This window comes from Panthera leo, chromosome B1 (genome assembly GCF_018350215.1).
Source record: "Panthera leo isolate Ple1 chromosome B1, P.leo_Ple1_pat1.1, whole genome shotgun sequence".
Taxonomy (NCBI): domain Eukaryota; kingdom Metazoa; phylum Chordata; class Mammalia; order Carnivora; family Felidae; genus Panthera; species Panthera leo.
The window spans coordinates 43,975,905-43,998,116 of record NC_056682.1 but is presented as its reverse complement, the minus strand read 5'-3'; the positions used below and the strand labels follow the sequence as shown (position 1 = coordinate 43,998,116).

At 44.6% G+C, this 22,212-nt stretch overlaps 1 protein-coding gene across 1 annotated transcript in view; it reads left to right on the top strand.

Annotated features, from left to right (window-relative positions):
- Window positions 1-18,431: 18,431 nt before the first annotated feature.
- The window catches only part of TACC1 (transforming acidic coiled-coil containing protein 1), a 120,576-nt gene continuing 116,795 nt past the window's right edge, over window positions 18,432-22,212 (top strand). Inside the window, exon 1 of the mRNA XM_042934804.1 lies at window positions 18,432-18,483. The gene's annotated coding sequence lies outside the window, so the exon portion shown is untranslated. The remainder of the gene's footprint in view (window positions 18,484-22,212) is intronic.

The following is a 22,212-nucleotide window of genomic DNA, read 5'->3' as shown; positions in this document are numbered from 1 at the left end:
ATGATCCTGTTAAGGCTCAAATGAAATTATGAATGTAACAGTGTTTGCCAAAAATAAAACATCATGCAAATATACCTTGCATACAAATAAAAAAAATAAAACTAGGAAATGGTGTGTGTTCCCAGTGGTAGTTTTGCATGAGAACCCCCTTGAGTAGTCAAATGGAAAAATCAGTGTGTCGTGGATCTGAGGCCTACACCCTCCTTAACCTTGGCTCCATCTAAGCTGCCTGTTTTAATTGTGCTGGAAGTCATATTGAACTGCTGTCCTCAGGAAGCAGGAAAGGGTGGTGGCCATAATCACCACTAAAAGTTGAAAATGGTATTGACATCACACATGCTAGTGTCCTTCTAGGAAAATTTGTATCCTGTCTTTGCTTTCCATCTAATTAACAAGTCTGTGACCTTCCCCAGCACAGGAATGACCCACAGTCCAATGTGAAGCGGCAAGCAGCACCAAAGTGCATCTGGGCAGCCGTGGGCAGCAATCCTGCTGAATCTCAGTTCAGGGCAGGGCCAGAGAAAGAAGCCAGGCATGGAAGCTCTCTGAGAAGGTGAGGTCTTCTGCTTGAAATTTTTGTTTGGAAATAGCCACATGCATGCAGGGAATTATGCATGAGGCCTGTTTTCCACCTAGTTACCCAGGGGAACCTGCACTAATTGTTCGCCACCAACAACACGGAGTAGTTCACGCTCTGAACTGAACAGGTATGCAAGACTTTCACGGATGTCCCTACTCACATTTGCCAGGATATGGAAGGAGATGGGAAGCCTGGCCGGAAAGTTGCAGCCAGCCTTAGACCAGGGAATGCTCACATGCAGGCAACTGTTTGTAGATGGGTGATTTGAGAAATGTACCAACTCCCAAAAGGCAACCCGCTCCCCTTCAAGACCACCAGGTTGCTGTCTAAAATTCCCACAATCCTGACAATTCTTTTAGAGGTATTTCCCTAATATCCGAAGTGGAGTGTTCCTATGAAAACTTTTGTAAGCTGAATCAAAAGTTGTAAAGCAAAAAACAATTACCATTAGTAATTTTGGACATTCCCAGACCCCAAAAATGACCTGTCTTAGGCTGTTCTGATACCTTAGGATGCATTTAGCTAATGAATGCACAAAATACATGAAGATAAGCACAGATGCTCATAGTTCAAGCTATGGCGGGTTGGTACTGAGACGCTGAGTGTAGTTCCCAGGGAAGGAGTTTGGCGGGGCCACTCTTGCTGCTCAGGGCCCCATGCAGCCTCTCTAACGGCTTGCTGCAAAACAAACGTTGAACGCTGTTTTTTATTTCACTTTCCGTTTTTATTCATAAAAGCGAAAATACTCTTTGAATTTCTTTCAGTTAGCAAAAACAGGTCTTTCATAAAAGCAAAGTGGCCTAAGGCAGATTAAAAAAAAAGTTTATTTATTTATTTTGAGAGAAAGAGAGAGCAGGACATGGGCAAGAAAGAGGAGAGACAGAGAGTATCCCAAGCAGGCTCCACACTGTTAGCACAAACCCAGCGTGGGCTCGATCCCACAAACCATGAGATCAAGGCCTAAGTGGAAATCAAGAGTCAGATGCTTAAACAACTGAGCCACCCAGGTGCCCCAAAGGCAAACTTTCTAAAACCGGGGGATACCTGTATCTCCCCAAATCCCTCTTAAATGTAAATATAGGGAGACAGTAAGACAGGTGAGGAAAAAGACTAACAAATCCATTAAATCATTATCTTCCAAGAACAGTAATCTGTGGGGGCCAGAAGGAGGACACGAGGTATTTGAGGGAGATGAAGTCTTGAAGATCAATTTTGCCTGTCTCTGAGGCTCAGCTCTGCGTATTAAAAAGTATTTAAAATGTATCACCGCAGACGATCACATCTCCACCCACTTGGTCACGTCTGACCTCATGTCTTGATTTAAATAAAGAGGACAAGACAGCAGGCTTCATCTGTCATTTTGACTGCGGATTTTGCTAAATGATTGTTTATATCTCAGTACCCTGTTGGAGACTTCTGAGATTTGAGTTTCCCTGGCTGGAACTGGTTTTCAGTACAAATCTGTAAAAACAAAATCTGCGTTTTGTTGATTTCCAGATGGTATCTGTTAACGTTAACGCTGCTGCTTCGGGAACACTTTTGAGCTTATTTTTCTCTTCCTAAACAAAATGAAGTTCTGGGCCCAAGGGCAGTTTCCCTCCATTTTGTGCTGCTTGGATTCTTAGTAGCCTGTTCTTTTGCTCTTTCTGAGCAATTCTTTTGCCTCTGATTAGTGACTAGAACTCTATTTGCTGACTGTCCAGTCACTGCTTTCATTGGCTGTGGCGCCCCCATTCAGAGAATCTGCATTACTTCATGACATATGGCACAGTGCACACTTTGAAAGCTAAGAACTGGAAAGTTTCTCTTTTGGCAACGTTTCCCCCAGTCGCCCAAGCAATTTCCACATGCAACACTTTCCATACTCATTGAGCACAGAGTTTGGAGGGTTTGAAATAAAAGACTCTCAGGTTTTCAGGCCCGGCCAAAACCAGCCGTGTCCACCAGATGCCAATGGAACTAACCAGTTCAAACAATTTGGTCCGAAGCATCATTCAGTGCAGAGGAATTGAGGGGTCTCCTGTCTCATTACGTGGGTAGCCTTAATAACATATCCCCCCACCCTGTCCCCAGGCTGACATTTAGCCTAGTTATAAAATCAAGCAATGAGATGGTCAGCTTTTGTAACAGTAGGGCTTCTGCTTCTGAAAAGAAATGCCAGCGGAGATGTTGCTGAGAGAAAAGACAAGAATTATTGTTGCGATGGGTGTCTCTGGCCAGGACAGCAGAGTAAAACCTTGGCACTGGGACCTAATGACAGTCACAGACTGTCCTCTGAGGGGCATGCAGCAATGGGAGAGCCAAGTCAACTTACTTGGGAGTGCTTTGAGCTCTGGTCAAGCAAAGAGAGGGCACATGGAGTATTCAACAGCCCCCTACGTCACCAGAGAGGCCAGTTGGAGCAAGTAGCAAGCCAGAAGACATAGGAAAGTTCGCTGGACCTCCCAGGATGCTGAGGACACATCTGAAGCCCTCCTCCTAGTAAGTCACACAGGCCTCTGCCTCTGTGACCCAGACACTATCTTAGGGTGAGACGGAGAAAGAGGAGTATTTTTATCCATGAAAGACTGACCTCTCTACTCAAAGGGACTGTATACATTATTCAAGCTATAAACTAAGTTGGACAGTTAGTTACTTTTTCTGCCTTATAACCAGTGGGTGAGGAGGACTGAGGAGGAAGGCCAGCAAAGTCACAGACAAAATAAACTAATTGTACCTTCTCCCCACAGCCCTGCTGCAATGTGGATTGATTCTGTCATCCTACGACAAGAAAAGCAGGACGGGGCCCCTCTCCGCTCCTCAGCCCGCACTGTACCTGCACCTTCACCCGGAAACAGAATCCTCTGGGCTTTTGCTCTGGCCCAGATCCTCCCTGTTGATGACTGGCTGGGATTTCACTCCGTCCGCTGCTGCAGACGTGGGCTCCTGTGTTCTTCTATCCCTCGTTTATTTGCTACGACCACACATTTGGTGTTTGCTGGTTTCCCCTCTGCACATTCTCTTCCCAAATCTTGTCCTTTGGGGAGTTCTTTGTTCTCTCCCACTGTTCCAAAGGGGCAGGGCCAGGCCCGTGACTCAGACTGACCCCAAAGCAATGAACGCGGAGACAGAAAGAAATCCTTGAGAAGAGTCTCAAAGCTACGTGCAAACTGACAAAAGGTAGGCTCCTTCAGGACATCTCATATAGGAGCAGTGTATCTAGAATTAAGCCAACAATAGATCTAAATTTAAGGCCAAGAAAAGAAAAAGGGCCTATTATGTTTCTAACGGCTCCCTGCTAAGGACGGCACCTCCTCCCTAACCTCAGCTCCACTTTATCCCTCTGTGGCACATCAGTCTTCCTTTCTGTTCACATATTTTGTTCCTAAGGACTCTTGATTAATACAAATAGCTAACGCTCATTGAGCACTTACTATGTGCCGGCTCTGTTTACGTGCTTGTCTTATGAAGCCACATAACATCCTCTGAGGTTGAAAAAATACTTAGGATTGGAAAATAAGCAGAGGAAACCGTGGTAGGGGATGTGGAAAGGCAGACGGAAGTTGCTGGGTTGGAATATGAACAAGACACACACTCACACACAATAATGCTGGACTCCCCTCCTTTCTAGCTAATTTCCAGATTTTCTTATTCCTTTTGCTGCCAAAATCCTCCACATTGTGGCCGACACTCAATGCCTTTACCTCCTATTCCCGTAACCACTGACTTCCGCCCCCACAATTCAATTGAAGCTTCTCTTGTCAAGGTCACGACGACTTTCTTCTGGCTAAACACAATGGTTCTCTTCCTTATCCCTCATCCTTTCTGACCCCACAGCAATATTTAACATTGTTAAACATCTACCTCCTGGACTGGCTTCCCTACCTTCTTCTTTCTTGCTGGGTTCCCCAAGCACACCCTGATTGTGGGGAGTCTGTGAGAGCTCCTTTCATGTAGGCATCCCCTCACTCCTGGTTCCAACTAGCAGGTCTCTGTGTGCCTCCCAAATTTACCTTCCTAGCCCAGACCCTGCCTCCATGCTTCTAGCTCTATGTTCCTCAAATTGTTTCCTCTCCCAAACATGCCCATTTCCACAGTGTGTCCGCAGCAAAGGAAAGCCCAAAGCCTACTCCTGCCCCATTTCTCCAGACCCCCATACTGCTACTGCTTCTAAACGCCTCTTTCTCTGAGCCTCCCTCCCCCTCGCTCCTCTCACCCTAGTTCAGACCCTCCCCCCTCTTGCCCCTTGTTACACTGGCCTTCTAGCTAATCTCAGGGCTTCCACCTCTCCTCACCCCATTATTTCCCCAAAACATTTCATTGCAAAGTGATTTTTGTTGCTGCGCCTGGCTCCGTCAGTAGAGCATGCAACCCTTGATCTCCCCATGTTGGGTGTAGAGACTACTTTTTTAAAAAGCAATTTTTATTCATCAACACCTTAAAATTATTTTTGGTCTAGAGATTCTACTTATAGAAATCTATTCTAAGGAAGTAATCAGAGATATGTGAGAACAAAGACTCACACACAAGCATGTTAAGTGAGAACAACTTAAATGGACAAGGTGGGGGGGATGGCTGGTAAATTATAATGAGTCTTCTTCCAGGGAACATGGTGCTGCCGCCTCATGGGGCACGTGGGTGGCTCAGTCGGTTGAGCGTCGGACTTCAGCTCAGGTCATGACCTCACAGTTTGTGAGTTCCAGCCCCACACTGGACTTGCTACTGTCAGTGCAGAGCCCGCTTTGGATCCTCTGTCCCCTTCTTTCTCTGCCCCTCCCCCGCTTGTTCTCTCCCTTCTCTCTCTCTCTCTCAAAAATAAACAACAACAACAAAAAAGAATCATGGTTCATGGCCACCTGGCAGCTCAGAAGAGCATGCTGCTCTTGACCTCAGGGTCGTGAATTGGAGCCCCACATGGGGTGTAAAGGTTACTTACAAAAATAAATAAACTTATTTTAAAAAAAGAATCATGCTTCAAAAGGATATTGGATGCTATAGGGAAATGTTCATCCTCTATGGTTAAATGAAAAAAGCAGGCCACCAATTGGAATGTACACCATGACCCCATCTCAACCCACTCCCCTCCTTGCTCATTATGTCCCAGCAACGTTCCTCTTCTTTCAGTTCTACTAAGCTCTTTCCTTCCCCAGGGCATTTGCATATGTCAGGAAAAATCATAAAGGACTTTGAAAGGAGAGATAAAAATTCATGGATGTCGTGACTAGCTTACCCATCCTGGTTATCTCCATCTTTCATTTTCTGTGAGCTAGTTTACAACTTGGGAAGTTGTGCAAATGATTATTTCCATGTGCCAATAAATTCTGTCCAGGGGAGGGCTAGATTTTTCCTCTACCCATGTTGGCATCTATTTATGTTTCATTTCAGGGGTGCCTGGGTGCTCGGTCAGCTGAATGTCCAACTCTTGATTTCAGCTGAGGCCATGATCCCAGGGTTGTGGGATCAAGCCTCACATCGGGCTCCATGTTGAGTGTGGAGCCTGCTTAAGATTGTCTCTCCCTCTCTCTCTGGCCCTCTTTCTGACTCGAGCACTCTCTCTATAAAATAAAAATATAATATAATATAATATAATATAATATAATATAATAATCTCATTTCAGCATTCCTGATTGATAAGATGGTCCTTTGAATTCTCCTTTGAAACAGTTATAACCGGGGTTCCTGGGTGACTCAGCCAGTTAAGCGTCTGATTCTTGGTTTTGGCTTAGGTCATGATCTCACAGTTTGTGGGATGGAGCCCCACTTTGGGCTCCATGCTGTGCTTTGGATTCTCTCTCTCCCTCTCTCTCTCTCTCTGCCCTTCCCTCCAACCCACGTGCATGTGCACGCACTCTCTCCCTCTCAAAATAAATAAACTAAAAAAAAAAAAAAAATGAAACAGTTATAACATCTTAATGGTTCCCTCAATAATTAATGAGTTAAAAAATCTTTGGCACAGGTTCATTTTATATTTGTATGATTTACCTTTTTAAAAACTGCATTCTCTAACACATACCTGCCTCTTATACTCTCTCTCGTACCTTCATCTGTCCCACCTCTGCCCATCCTTCAGCCTCAGTGTAAATGTCACATCCACAGAGAGGCTCCTCTCTTTGAGATCAGGTCTTCCATTATTATTCTCTTATGCCTCTGTTCTTTCCTAGTGTTGGTTACAAGTTCATAATTACAAATTCTGTATGTTTACAAATGTCTGGGAGTCAAACTATCTGTGATTTAAATTTTCTTCTTTGTGTTTTTCTTTATTTTACGAATTTTCCATAATGAATACGTACACTTTTATAATTTTTAAAATTTTGTCTTTAATCACTACTTTCAAAAGAAAAAAAAGAACCGCAGCATATTTACTGTCAATTCCATCTTGTCTTGCCCACCCAGATTGCTCCCCCTTTTTTTTTTTTTACAAATGTTTATTTATTTTTGAGAGAGAGAGACAGAGAGAAAGAGTCCATGCATGAGTGGGCAAGGGCAGAGACGGGGACCGAGGATCCGAAGCAGACTCTCTGGAGCCTAATGCGGGGCTCAAATTCACGAACGATGAGATCATGACCTGAGCCCAAGTCGGATGCTTAACCCACTGAGCCTCTCAGGCACCTCCACCCAGATTGCTCCCTTACACAAACCCCTGCTGCAATCATATTCTGTTCTACACAATCATACTGACTGGGGCATTCAGTAATAGCATAATGAGCACCTAACTGTGTACAGCACTATTCTAGAAGCTCTGTGTGCGTGCGTGTGTGTGTGTGTGTGTGTGTGTGCGTGCACACACTTATGCGTGTGTATGTGATGAGACCCTAAGAAGGGTAAGTTGTGATTCGTACTGAGGGGTTTATATGTCACAGGGTGATACAGGACAAATTAAATAACAATGTGAGATAATATTTAACGAAGTAGCCACCTCTACATAAATGTTCAGGCTTGAGCTCACTAAGGGCCAGAATGATCACGTGGCCTTCTATTATGGTCTCAGCCTCACATGTCTGTCAGGCTCTTGTGTTGAACTAGAATGCAGGCTCACAGAAGCCAGGACCATTTTGGCATCTTTAATATGACCCACAGGACAGAACACAGCCCAGGCACACGGCAGAGGCTCTTGTCCATTGATTCATCTGTTGTCCATGATGACTGCTAGGTCAGGTCATGGCACTAAGTTTACTTGGGAAATGGAAGTTTTACTGAGAGGCCCTCCCCACCCCAGCAGAGTGTGTGTCCTGCTTACCACATACGTGTGCAAGTTGTTGCAAAGTTATGTATTTGTGATGGCGTGATTCCTGTTGGGTCTGCTTAAGGAGAAGATGGACAGTCATGCAACTGGTGATACAACTGAGAAGCCTGAGCCCGGGTGGGAGGTTTCGTGAGCTCCTCCTTGTGTCCTTTCCTGTTCAGAAACAGCAGCCCAGAGATGGACAGCAAGAGTGCTTCCAGGAAGCGGGGCCTTTGCTGAACCAGAAGCTGGAGACCAACCACCTCCCACACCTGGTCAGGATCTCTATTCTCTGGTCTAGTCACAACGGTGTCAACTGTTGGAAAACATCATGCTTATGACTCTAGTTCAGAAACATTGAGGGCAGAGCTCCGCCATCATCGTGCATAACATGAGTCTTCTTGGGGGCCTCCTTGAAAACGTCCCCACTTGCCATGGTGGAACCTCTGGTAGGGAGACAACCCAGGCCACTTCCATACTTGCATTTGCAGCCTAGCCTGTGACAGAATAAGTGAACCCGGGGAATAGGGATTGGAGAGAGGGTTACTTTTTAATCATAGTGGTCTATTTGGTGCATACCCTGCTTCCCCCAGGTAGCCTTAGAAATATGTTTCTTGGGCACCTGGGTGGCTCAGTCAGTTAAGTGTCAGCTCAGGTTGTGATCTCACGGTTTGTGAGTTCGAGCCCTGCATCAGGCTCTGTGCTGACAGCATGGAGCCTGCTTGGGATTCTCTCTCTCCTTCTCTCTCAGCCTCTCCCCAACCTGCTCACGCCCTCTCTCTCTCTCTCAAAATAAATAACCTTAAAAAAAAAAAAGAAATATGTTTCTTAATCTTTGGCTTCAAACTAGTTTGTCACCTCCTATATCTTTTTTCCCCTTAAACTCCCTATCTGCACAATCTGATCCTCCTCGTGAAATAAGACACCAAAACTGTAATAGCTCTCCATCTCTCTTTTTCTCTCTCAGTTATGGGAGGCACTTCCCTTTAAGACTGACGTCAAACATCACTATATCATCCCCCAATTCTCTGGGATGTTGCTCTCACAAAAGAGTCTGAGGGAGGGCAGATCAGTGTCTAACCCAGTGTGGCAGGTTCTGGAGGGGCCCCGCTGGGTCAGGACACCAGGCACGGAAGCCAAAGGTGCTGGGTGGCAGCTGAGAAGGGCAGCCAGGGTCCCAAGGAGCAGAATCCAAGGCACAGTTGGAGCCTCAGTGCCCTCGTGTCTCATGAACACTGTGGGTCGTCTCTCTCTGAATGTGAGAGTCTGGAATACGACAAGAGCGGCCAGATGTGAGACAGAATGCCAGGGCCATTGAATTCTCCACTCACAGAGCAGCCTTTCATCCGAGTCCAGGAAAGGATAAAAAATTGTCATGTAAGTTCTGCAACTTGGCTGTGACGATTTCCACGCATGCATGTGGGCCACATTGTTCTGGCTCTCCTGGCAGATCTTTGGCTCTCAGAGTGGTTTGGCACTCAACAGCCCTCCCTGGCTCCCCCATAGGCCTCCCTGTAGCTCTGCTCCGGGGGCCTGTATACCCAAGCCTGATTAAGGCGGCCCAGCTTTCCCCAAAGATGCCTTGGGGGGATTTCAGTCGTTCCAACAGCCTAATTGACTGATCACTTTTATTCCTCCTTTGCTATTGACTTCCTGTTTACCGCTCCTTCCAGCTTATACGAAGCCATTTGCAGCCACACGATGTTTTAAGATTCTCTTCATTCAGGGAGAGCCAAGAGGCAAAACTGCAGTCTGCCTGCGAAAACAAAAGAAGCGATGGTTCCAGAGAGCTCCGAATCTGCGGAACGTCTGATTCCCCGGTTGCGGGGGTGGCTGCCGACCGCTTTGCCCCGCGATGTGATGATTGCCAGTTATTAAGCCTGTCTGGTGGAGGGGGAGGAACGACTGCAATAAAAGGGAAAGAAATGACTCCCAGGGACCAAGAACAGTGCAGACAAAACAACAACAAAAACAACATCAATAACCCAAGTCCCCTGCACTCCTTTTAGAGTTCATAGCCAGGAGGATAAACACCACTTAATCTGCAAATGATTGCCATTGGGAGGCGATAAAAAAAATTAAATGTCGCCGGAAGAAAAGTTTACACGGAAATCTCGAGATCCTACGCAGAGAACATTTGTGAGTTCCTCCTCAGCACCCTCCTGAAGCACAACTCATAACTAGACTCCGTGGCATCTCTTCCCCGGGGCGGTTTGGGTTTTGTGTTTTACAATGAGGCAGGGATTCTCAAACCAGGATGAAAGGGTGATGTCACCCCTCCCTTCCTGGGGACATTTGGTGGGGTCTGCAGACACTGTCGTCACAACTGTGGGTATGTGTGGTGGCCGGAAGAGGGTTGTGAGTGCTACTGGCAACTCGTGTGCAGAGGCCTGGGGTGCTGTTCAACATCTCACAGTGCCCAGAATGGCCCCTCCACAACAAAACATCGTCCAGTTCAACAGGTCAGGATTTTGGAGATTGAGAAACATTGGCAATAAGGTATCTGAAAAGCAAAAAGGAACAGAGATGTATTGGCTTTAACTTCTAAGTTTTTACTTGGAAAAAGATGGGGTAAAGGCAGGGAATCCATTCTTTCTGGAAACACACAGAGCTAATATCTACGGGACTGGTACTGCAGACTCGGAATGATCAGAGGAATGATCAGAAGAATGTCTTGCGGAGCTTCTAAAATCTGGGTGAAGATGAAGACGTGGGTTCTCACTACTTACTACCTTCTAGTTGACCAAAATGAGTCTGATGTCCCTGTGCGTGCAGCCACTGCCCCCTAGGGGAAGAAATGTGCGGGGCTGCTTACTGTGGGTTTATGTTTTTGTTTTTTGTTTTAAAGTTTATTTTGAGAGAGAGAGAGAGAGAGAGAGAGAATGTAGGGGAAGGGCAGAGAAAGAGGGAGAGAGAGAGAGAGAGAGAGAGGGAGAGAGAATGAATCCCAAGCAGGGTCTATGCTGTCAGCGTGGAGCCTGACGCAGAGCTCGATCTCACGAACCGAGAGATCATGACCTGAGCCAAAACCAAGAGTCCAATGCTTAACCAACTGAGCCACCCAAGTGCCCCTGGGTTTATGTTTGAAGGCAGTGTGTGATAAGCCCTCAAGATCACACTTCTTTGCTCTAGTGGTATACAGGAAAGAACCTTCATTTTATGGATAGGAGTTATGGTTTCAAGCCCCAGCTCTCACACTGACCTCTCAGTCCCAGTCACGCCCTTCGGACTTCCAGGTTTTGGGCACAGACAAAAGGGTAAGTAAGCGTTAAAGCATCACATAAATAAAAGTACACTGCTATTGTACCTCTAGAATTATAAAGTCGGAGATGTTCAATTAACAAATAGTTATGGTGGGCCTATCATTTGCCACACCGTCCTGTAACTGCTGAATCTCTAATAGTAGACATACAACAGACTCCATGATTGGGGGAGAAAGAGAATAAACAATCAGCAAATTAAGTACAATGTAATCTCAGAGACTAATTGCTATGAAAGAAAGCATCCAAGACAACTGTAAAGAATGACTGGGGTGGGGAGCTGGGCATCCCTGCAGTGAGTCAGGAAGAAAAGCCAGGGAAGGCTTTTCTATGTCGGAAACACAGAGAGAAGTGACCTAGTCCTCCAAGGACTAGTCTTGGAGCGAGGCAGCAGGGGCCCCTGCTCTGGGTCCCCTGCCTGAGCACTCTTTGCACTGTCATTTTTCAACACTGGACCCCAGGGACACACTCTTCCACCTCTGCTCCCACTCGCAAACAAGTAGAGACAGGGCGAGCATGGCAGAAATGCTTAGGCAAGAGAAAGGACAAATTAACTAATTTGTTAAAAACTTCTTATCAGACAACATCAGTGCAGGAGATCGTTGCATAAAGAATTGTCTCCCTGGGTTCTGAATGTCTGTTGTTTTCTTGTTTGTTTATTTGTTTGCTCACCTTTGTGTTTGGGAGATGCTGAGGGATTGGAGCGGTATTTGCAACATTTGCACGTGGTTTGGGAGGAACATTTTGCAATGTTAAATAATTCGTATTTCTCTCAAATTCATATGTATGTTAGTCTAGATGCAAGATGCTGGAAGCATACCAATTCTTCACCCTGACAACCACATGGACATTGAACACTAATGATGAGAATCATGTTTTTAATAAGGATATTTCATATAATTTGGCTAAATTTTCCAAAAAAGTTCTTCAACCTTATTTAAATAAGTCTAATTTTCAACTTTCATACCCTCTAATTATATTATGCATTTGTTTACTTTTAAATAATTTTGAATGTTTGAAAAAATTTTTCATTTTTTATGTTTATCTTTAGATGTGTTTTTAATGATAATATATTCAAGTTTTCTATATTTTGAGAATAATAAAATTTAAAAAGTATTTTCTATCTTTCATCTCAATAGAACAAAATTATTTGAAAATGATTAGAGCAGTGATTTCACTTAAGTGAAAGCCAAAAGTGAGTTTTTCTGGAATAAATATATAATTATGAATAATGTATTTCTCTATTCTGTTACTCATTTAAATATTGCCAACCAGCCAACAGAACACTCAATATGAGAATAATAGTTAAATTCAATTGTCTTTTATAGTTTGCTAATTTACAGTCATAAAAACCATACGTTCACACAATTTTTCAATTTTGTTGTTATGAGAGAACATATCTTATGTAACAGTTCTTAGTGGTATGCGGGCCCCATTTCTACCCTTGCCCTGGACCCCACTAATGCCAAGGCTGGGCCTGTGTATGAAGATCTGGGGGAAGAGGCAATAACACTGAAACAAACAGCAGAATGTTTGACATGTTGGAGGGACAGAAAAGCCAGTGTGGCCACAGCCTGGAAGATGAGGTTGGAGAGGTGGGCAGGGGCCCTGCGATGTGGTGAGGAGTTTGGATCCTCTCTAGCAGAGTGGGAAGCCATTGAAGGGTTTTGTGCTGGAGAAGATGGTTCTGGCTGTTCTCAAAAAGAATGATGTCCAAGGGCACAAGAATAGAGGCAGGCACCCAATTAGAAAGCTGCAGCTTTAGTTCCAGCAAGATGACAGTGACTTTGACCCGAGTTCTCACAGTGAGAAGCGGGTCAGACCAAGGATATATGTGAAGGAAGAGAAGACAGGATTTACAAATGGATCGAGTGTTAGAGATGGGGGAGGGAGAGAATGATTTTCAGGTCTTTGGTTTGAGCAACAGATGTATGGTGGTGAGATGCCTAGAGAGGGCAGTGGGAGGTGGAGAATAGAACAGAATTTGGAACATAAGTTCTGCTTTTGTACAAGTGCTTACACTACTGAAAATGGAGAGAGGAGAAACTAATCAACTAGGAGAAATTTACTAGTGTACCTTCTTACACCCTTTCCACAGCTTACAGGTAGGTCCCACTGGGGCTTATGCCATCAGCGCTGTCCCACTCCTGTTGCCCATCAACCATCCCTGCAAGGTTTTGACAGGATAGCTGAGCTGTTACAGCTAAATTCCTTTCTGGCCTCAAAATTCTATGATTTTGAGGTGGCACAAAGTGGGACCCAGAAGTATTTGAATTTTAAAGGAAGACTCTTTAAAGACTGAAGAGGAATCAATCTGTAGTGGTTGAAATGTTTGCATGGCAGTCTTCCAGTTGGCCACCGCCCACCTTGCTGACATCCTTATCTGCGATCCTTGTCTCTACATACTCGGGTGCACATTCACATCTATGTCCTGTTTTTAGAACCAGCATGTAAGAAGTGCTTCACGTATCTTTGTCGTATGAATGAGTGATATGAATGCATCAACCAGGATTATTTGCCTTGTTTTTCCCTGTGGGTTTTCTCTTATTTGCCATCCCCCAAATCTTATTGGGTCGGGTATGAGGGAGAAAAGCCCAGGAGGGCTCTTTGCAATGTTGTGCTTTAGTGCTTTAGATACCTGCTTGCATCCCCAAAGCACCCTTGCAGTCAATACTTCAGGTCTACAAGCTCTTACCCAAAATCCAGGTGTGCTTCAGGATTCCAATTGTCTGCAGATTTTAAGAAGCTAATTCTGCATATTCTACCTTTTATTATATCCAAACCCCCAGTGAGCAGGGGGAGCACCTTGTAATTAAACATATAAACCCTTTTGGAGCAAAATGTAAGAATATCCACACTAAATAAGAAAATACATGACTTCAAGTCAAGTCTTGCTGCCAGGTGAGTTATGAAATGCTTTTAGTTTTCTGAGTGTAGCAGTTTGGAAATGTGGACAGGAGACTCTGGACCTGGGAAACCCTCACTTTTTGGATGAGGCAAATGAGGTTCAGAGAGATGAAGTAATGTGCCCAAGATCACTGTCGAGACTAGAATACGGCTACTCTTTGTACTGCATAATTCTGGGCTACTTGTCCTATCTGCTGCCCAATGGAAAGGAGTAAATGGCAGCCACTGCTGGTACTTAGCTGCTGTGGACACTGAAGACCAAGTTTGGAAAGTTTTCTTTCTGGAACAGCAATGCCTCCATCTACTGGACAGATGAAAGAATGACATCTGACCCACAAGGAGAAACGAAGTTCATGATGCGGGTCATGGATTCTAAAGAAGGGCGGCTGAATTGTCTTTCCCTTCTGTATCAGCGCAAATCATATTTGCACATATTCAGGGGGTTAGAAAGATGCTACTACCTTACGCTTACATAATCCATCCTTTAAAATAAAACAACAACAATAATGAAACCTCATTCACCCAATTGCCAGGAATTATAGAGTGAAAGTACCAGTGTCCATTCTCAGGACCTCCAGAACACCTTTTCTAAAACATGACACTCTCTTGCTTCAAACTTTTCGGTGGCTCCCATCAATTTCAGAAGTGATTCCACAGGACTCCTTCTTACGACACCTGCCACTCCAGCCCATTCCCCACACATACATACGCTCCTTGCCCCATGGGGCCCTTATTGTACCTGTATTTCCCATTATAGAACCCGAACTGCCTACAACATTTTTACTTGCTTGCTTTCTCTGCCAAACTCTTGGTTTCTGCGCCTTCAGAGTACCCAGAATTAGTAGGAGTTTGATCATTTTTGAGAGACGAAAAAGTAGAGTGAATTTATCTCAATCAGCTTAAGATAATCAAACAGTTGCTTATTAATTAAATGCACACACAGTAATCATACAGTAATTGGTCCCTAAATCTCAGGGTAATTACAATTTTAAAATACTTTCTTGAATACGAATTTTGGTAGAGGACGGAATGGGACCAGCTTGGGGATATTGGTTTCCCCAAAGAAAGAAGATTGTCAAAGAATCACAATATGCAGAATAATTTGCTCCTACAAGAAATGACTCTTTCCTTGAATCTCCCACATCATCTTTTCTTAGCGTCTTGAACTTCTCAAAATAAAACCTCAAAATGAATTAGCCAAAGAAACAAGAAACTGGACGTGGAATATGGCACTTGGCAAACTGGGGTAGGTTACAAAACAAACAGATACAGTTATTAGTTTTTCAGGTACATGTATCGTGTCTTATTAATCCACCTTATTAGAATGTACAATTCAGTGGTTTTTAGTATATTCACAAAACTGTGCAACAGTTGCCATCATCAGTTTTAGAACATTTTCATCATCCCTCCAAGAAACCCCGTACCTTTAACTGTCAACCCCAAGGACCCCCGCTCCACCACCACTTTAGCAACCACTATTACTTATTAATTGTGTAAACCACAATTTACTTTCTGTCTGTACAGAATTGCTCGTTTGGGATATTTCATATAAATAAAGTCATATAGTATGGGATGTTTTGTATCTGATTTCTTTCACTTAGGGTAGTGTATTCAAGGTTCATCCATGTTGAAGCACGTGTTAGTACTTACTTCTTTTCATGACTGAGTAATATTCTATTGTATGGCTATATCACTTTTGTTTATCCACTCACCAGTTAATGAACATTTGGGTTGTTCTCATCAGCAGCTATAATCCATAATGTTACTGCAAATATTCGTGTACAGGTTATTGTGTGGACATACGTTTTCAGTTCTCTTGAGTATATACCTAGGAGTAGAATTGCTGCATCCAGTGACACACATATATTTATTTCCTCCCTCTACTAGATTAAAAACATCCCCAGGGCAGAGTCTGAGGTATTTGTCTCCTGACCCAGTACTATGTACATTGATGTTCATTACATGTTTAGTGCCTGGAATGAATAAATGGATGATATTCGCAATTCTAACAAGGAACGTGATAGGGAGTTGGAGGCTAGACAGGCAGCATGAATAAAATGAATCTTTTCAAAAAACTAAAATCATGGGGCGCCTGGGTGGTTCAGTCAGTTAAGCGTCCAACTCTTGATTTCGGCTCAAGCCATGATCCCAGAGTCGTAGGATTGAGCCCCTCATTGGGCTCAGTGCTGAGCATGGAGCTTGCTTAGGATCCTCTCTCTTTCTCTCCCCCTCTTCCTTGCTCTCGCTCTTTCAAAAACAACAAAAACAAAAAACCTCAAATCATGAACAGTCTTGACTCTGACAAGTAAAACTGCAAAATACACTTCTCAGAACCCCAGCATCCCTTCTGTAAAACGAGATCAACAATACTTTACAGAGGTGTTGCGTTAAAATTGTTCTCCATCTGAGGAGGCCTCCAATAGAGCTGGCACGCACACTAAGCACTCCACCAGTGCTCTGTAGCTGGTTAAATTCAGTGTGGTCCCTCACCCACAAACCAATCAAAAATTGGGCATTTTGTGAAATACTGTCTAGCTCTAACCTGGAAAAGACTGGATTTTCATCTCAGCTTCAAGCTCTGTCTTTTGCTGCCTATGAGATTGTTATGCCTCTGCCTATATTCATGATATCAAAGCAGTTAGTTTAGCAAGTGGAAAGAGAGGACTAATCTAGTGACTCATGCTCTCAGGATGAGAGCTAGAAATGCCACCCCACCAATTCTGCCTGGCAACATCTCCCCTGTGGTGAGCTGGGCCCAGCAAGCTACACACTCTTCACATGTGGGGAATTAGACTCTTGCCCTCATTTGGGGGCTTGGTCAATCTTTTTAGAACACAGCTTATCTATTGCTTAGATATCACATAGACTCAATTTGTCAGCCTCTTTTCAGAGTGTGATTCTTGAGAGCATTTGGGGACAAAGACCAAGTGAGGGAGTTCTATGTTTATTACGTATACTATTATGTTAAAATATGTTAAAAAGTAAAATGGGCATCTAGTTAAATACTTTTAATGATGGGCTAAATTTTGTTGATTAGGATTATTTCCACACTAAACCAAGACTGAAATGATAGAATCTGTAAACTTCAGAATATGAATGCATTTCAATTACTTTCAAGTTTAGGTACAAAACTCAAGCTAGAAACAAAAAATATATATATATCATTTATGTCAGTCTTGCTTTCCTGACTAGGTACAAATACGTTATCAATACATCAACTCAAAAATCTAAAGACCGCCAGCCTCAGCCTCTTATGTATGCGGTATCATTTTTGTAAATGAAGGAGACTTCTAAAGCATCTGACATTTTCTAAACTCACGAATTGGCAAAAAAAAAAAAAAAATTGTTCTTATCTTGCTTACACGATTAATTTGTTTATTACTCACCTCCTTTTAATAACTAGAACAGAGGGGACGTTCTCATTTCCTGTTTGTGAACAAATCCCCAATTAGCACTGTGAGAACTACTGAGTTTTATTGCAAGGGTCAATAAGTACGGTAAAGTTTCCCAATTTGTGGTGGCATCTGACAATTCACAGACATGCCACCCTCCAGGCGATTACCAACAGCTAGATCACCCCCACCCACCACCTCCAAGAATCACAACCCGTGATCTTGCCGTCCCATCTCTGAGGCAAGTTTGTTACTTGGAAGTGGACCCCATTTGGGAAAGGTAGCCAATTCCTACGTTACCGTCATAGAAAGACCTAGAACTAAGAGAGGGTCTTGAAGACCAGCATTACTCCTCCTTACCACACTCCAGGCACCCTGCACTGTGGGTGGAGATGTGAGCAGGGAAAAGGTTGACCTAGACCCACAGTTTAAGGACATTTTTGCTGCAATCTTTTACCAGTTATTGTTGTTGTTTTTCCAGTGGAAGGGAGTAGGAAACAGTCAAGAGGAATATGGGTGTGCATATTTCTTGAAATCCAGACGTTCAGAGAAAAAAAAAAAAATCCATGAAAAATGTCCCTAATACCAAAATTGGCAAAACAAATAGCCCTCTCTTTTTAAACTGAACTTTGTAATAGGAGAAATTCTCTCACAAGGAGAGAGTGTTCCTGAGCCAAGTTTAGGCAGAGGAAAATTTTTCCAGCATGTCAGGAACGAAGCTGACGTTCCATTAAGAAAAAAAAAAAATGTGCTAGAGGAAAGAGTAAGGGGGAAAAGGCACCAGAATTCAGACGGAGCTTTGAATTCCAGAGAGGGCACAGTTGAGAGCCCACAGAAAAACCCCCTCTGAAGGGAGACTCAGCCTATTTCTCCCTAGACCTCCCAGCCCCAGTGGACATTTCCTGTTCTGCCTCTGGAAATTCAAGCCAAAAATTACAAAACATCCTTTTCCCTCTGACCAAGTGCTTGGTTCGGAGACCGTCCCCTCCCCACGTCCGTGATCTCAGTGCCTGCCCTCCCCTTCCTTCCGCGGAACCCCTCCCTGAGCAGCAGCGCCGGCTTCCCAAGCAGGGTTGATGGATCCGCGGTAGCAGGTGGTGGAAGAGGGAGACAGAAACGACCGTGGGGACCCCAGCCGAAGAGGTAGGAACGGGGGCACCGGACGTTCTTGCGACGTTCTTGCGATCCTTTGACATGTATTGAGCCAAAGAGGCACTTGTCCTTTAAGCCTTGGGCTGACGGTGTTCTTTTGCCGGTGGGGGGGGGGGGGGGGGGGGGGGGCGTGGACGCACAGCCATAAAGTCCGACGTTTCTTTCCCTCTCTTTCCAAGTTGAACTTTAATTCCTGGGTTCCTGGAAGCACACGTTTTGTTTGATTTCTGGTATGGAAAGCGCTGTGGCAGAATTCTGAGAGTTCCCTGATTTCTCTGGCTTTGGAGGTTTGTTTCTTCTTCTTCTTCTTCTTCTTCTTCTTCTTCTTCTTCTTCTTCTTCGAGTCCCTGGAATGTCACATTTGTAAATACCTTCAGCTCTGAATAGATGGAGTGAGCATTTTCGCAGTGGTGAGCTGGGGTGTAGCCGGCACCCAGGACCTTGACCACGTGCTCTGCCGGCTGGCCGGCAGTGCTGTCTCCTTCCCCTGCCCCACCCCCACCAAGGGCACACTCTGGAGTGGCTTCTCCAGGCGTGGAAATGTGGCGCAGGCCCCCAGGGAACCTTGAGCACCAGCGCTGCGAGTTTATGGGTCCGCCCAGGTGGCGTTCGAGACCCAGATGAGCGTGGCAGAGGTCACCCGTCCACCCGGGAGGCTGCGTGGGGCCCTTGGCTTTGTCAGGGACGTGCTCCTGGCCGTGCGTCGCCGAAAGCCAGCCTTGGCACCACATGTGCTGACATGGGACCGACACGGAGAGCGCAGCTTGGCTTCTGCCTAAGGAGTAACTCAAAAATTTATGAAGCAGTCATAAATGAAGCATCTCAAATGCCCTCTCTTTGAACTCGTGTGGCTTTTACTTCTCTGTATTTTGCTGAGCCACACACTTGCACTGCTCTCTTACAGGCTGCATAAATGAGAGCGTGAATTGAACAGACTAGTCATAACCTATTAGCTGGTGATCCCAAGACAGCAACGGTTGCTGGTGCCAGGCACCATTCTAAGGGTGGTGGGTGTCACTGTCGTCCCCTTTACTTACCCATGAGGACACTGAAGGTGCAGAGACAACCAGCCCATGGCAGAGGTGGGATCTGCACTGAGGTAGCCTGGGGCCCCGGTCTTTGCTGCCAAGCTCTGAAACCAGGAAGGTGGGGATTTGAATCTTGGTTCCTGCATTGCCTTGTTGGGTGACTTTGGACAAGTTCAATGCCCTCAGCCTCAGGTCCCTCATCTGTAAAATGGCATAGTGATAATCTCCACCTTAGAGAAGAGCTGCGAGCGGTAAAATAGATTTAAAAGATGATTTTATTGAAGCCGGTGAACAATGCAAGCAAGCCCTTTCCAGTCCCTATAGTGTGTGGTATGAATGTGGAAGGATCTCTTGCAACTGAAAAGCCTCAGGGTTATGTGGGTGACAGCAAGGGTGCCTTGTGAGGATCTGTACCTTCCATGAGGGACATTGGACTTTACTTGCCAGTCAGTACAGGACTGTAGCCGCCAGCTCACTGGACTCCAAGCTCCCTAAGGGCAGGGTTCATATAGTATGTCTTTTTATTTCTCTTAAAAAGTGCTTCTCGGGGAGCCTGGGTGGCCCAGTTGGTTAAGCGTCTGACTTCGGCTCAAGTTACGATCTCACGGTTCGTAAGTTCGAGCCCCGTGTCAGGCTCTGTGCTGACAGCTCAGAGCCTGGAGCCTGCTTCAGATTCTGTGCCTCCCTCTCTCTCTGCCCTTTGCCTGCTCACACTCTGTCTCTGTCCCTCAAAAATAAAAATAAAACATTAAAAAAATTTTTTTTTAATGCTTCTCAAACTGTGGTCTGAGGTTATCATTGTCTTTCAGAAGGGACACAGGGTCCCTTTGGGGAGGAGTTCAGCCAGATGTCTCCTCTTCCTACTTCCAACCAAGCACCTCCACCTTTATGGACTTGTATGTTGGGGTGCCCAGCTGAAGGAAAGTTTTGAGAACAATTTTGAGAACCGTTAAACTGGAACAAGTCATGCGTCTGGGCTGAAAATGACTGCTTGTGGGATGGAGTTGATTTCCAGGAGGATTTCTAGCTTCCCTGTCCAAGCTCTCACTTGGCCCTCCCCACTGCCTCCGACTTAGTGATCATCTCCTGCCCTGGGGCACCCAGTGGAGGTGTGTGCCGGCCAGGTCTGGAGGTGAACTCTTCCATCTCAGGCAGCCCGTCCTCGTGTGCAGGGACAGGCAAGCTTATATTACAACGTGGCCTCCCTCTGAGTCTTTTCTGAATGTGCCCTTCTCAACTCTGTTCCCAGTTATGGACTGCATGATCAATAATCATAATAGTGTTACTGCTCTCTTTTAATGATAACAGCTTACCTACTGAGCCAGGCACTGTGCTAAGCACATTACACCAATTAGCTCATGTAGTCCCCACAAAAGCCCCCCAATTAGGCAGTTGGGCAGGTCCCTCACTCTGCTGATGGGGCATCTAAAGGTAGAGACATAAAGTGACTTGCTCAAGGGCACCCAGCTGGTTAGGGTTGATGGTGGATTTGGAACCCCATCCTCTGAGTCTGAGCCACACTGCCTTGAATATTTTTGCAGCCCTGTTTGACAGGGATAAGAGGGATATTGTTGTGTGTTTTGTTCATATTTTGGGCAAAGGATGCCCCAGAGAATAGGCTGGGAGGAACAGAGTGACCAAGGCCAGAACAGAATGTTCCATGGAAGGAAGGGTGCTTCTGTGAAAAAGTGGAATCAGGATTTTTAAGCTATATCCTTGGTAAGCTTTACTTCTTCCTTCAGAGGTGGTGTGATTTAGTGGGAAAGAACAGCTCTGTAGCCAGACTTCTCGGGTTCAAATCCTAGTACCACCGCGTATTAGTTAGGTCATCTTAGACAAATTATCAAAATAACGATATCCCATATAGAGGGATGATAATGACAGTATCAATTTCATAGAGATATTATTATGATTAAGTGGTTTAGTCCACATAAAGCATTTAGAACTGTGTCTGGCACAGAGTATGCACTCAGTAAATATGTTATTATGTGTAAAAGAGGTTGTTGGGTTAACTTTAGGTAGCTGGGTGGCCATCTGGAAATAAGTACCTGGTGTTTGAGACTATAAAATGGACACTAACAATTTCAACTGTGAGCTGGGTGGGAGAGGGTTGTTCCTGGACCCCAGCCAGAAAGGACCAGGGTCCCAGCTTAGGACTTACGAGAAAGAATTAAGATGTTCTCTTAGAGATTAAAGAGGTAAAACTAAAGCAGCTAGTCTTTAGGGTTGGCCTTGCCAAATTGGATCCTTTGATTAAATGAAGTATAATTTATTTATCTTTGAAGTTATGGTAATTAGTCCCACCTCTGACCTATTGTTATTTTGAAAAAAAAATTGCTTGTGCTTTCAGTGAGCAAATGTCAATGGCTGAACCACTTATATTTTTAGAAGAATGGCTTCAGGGTTTCAAGCTGAGATATAAAATTTAAGAGCTAAATATAGCAGATAAAAAGCCAGTAAAGAGATCATGAATTACAAAAGAATTTTGTGGCTTTTTCAAAGAACAAATCTGTGCAGAGCCTAAGCCTAGATTAAATTTGCAAGGATTTTGAAAGCTATGTGCATCAGTTTGCCAACCTTTACTGGAAGGAAAAGTAGGCAAGATATGAATTAATAATTGGTATTTATTGAGCACTTACTATGAACCAGGCACTGTGCCAAGTGCTTCATACGCATTTTCTCATTTGCTTAA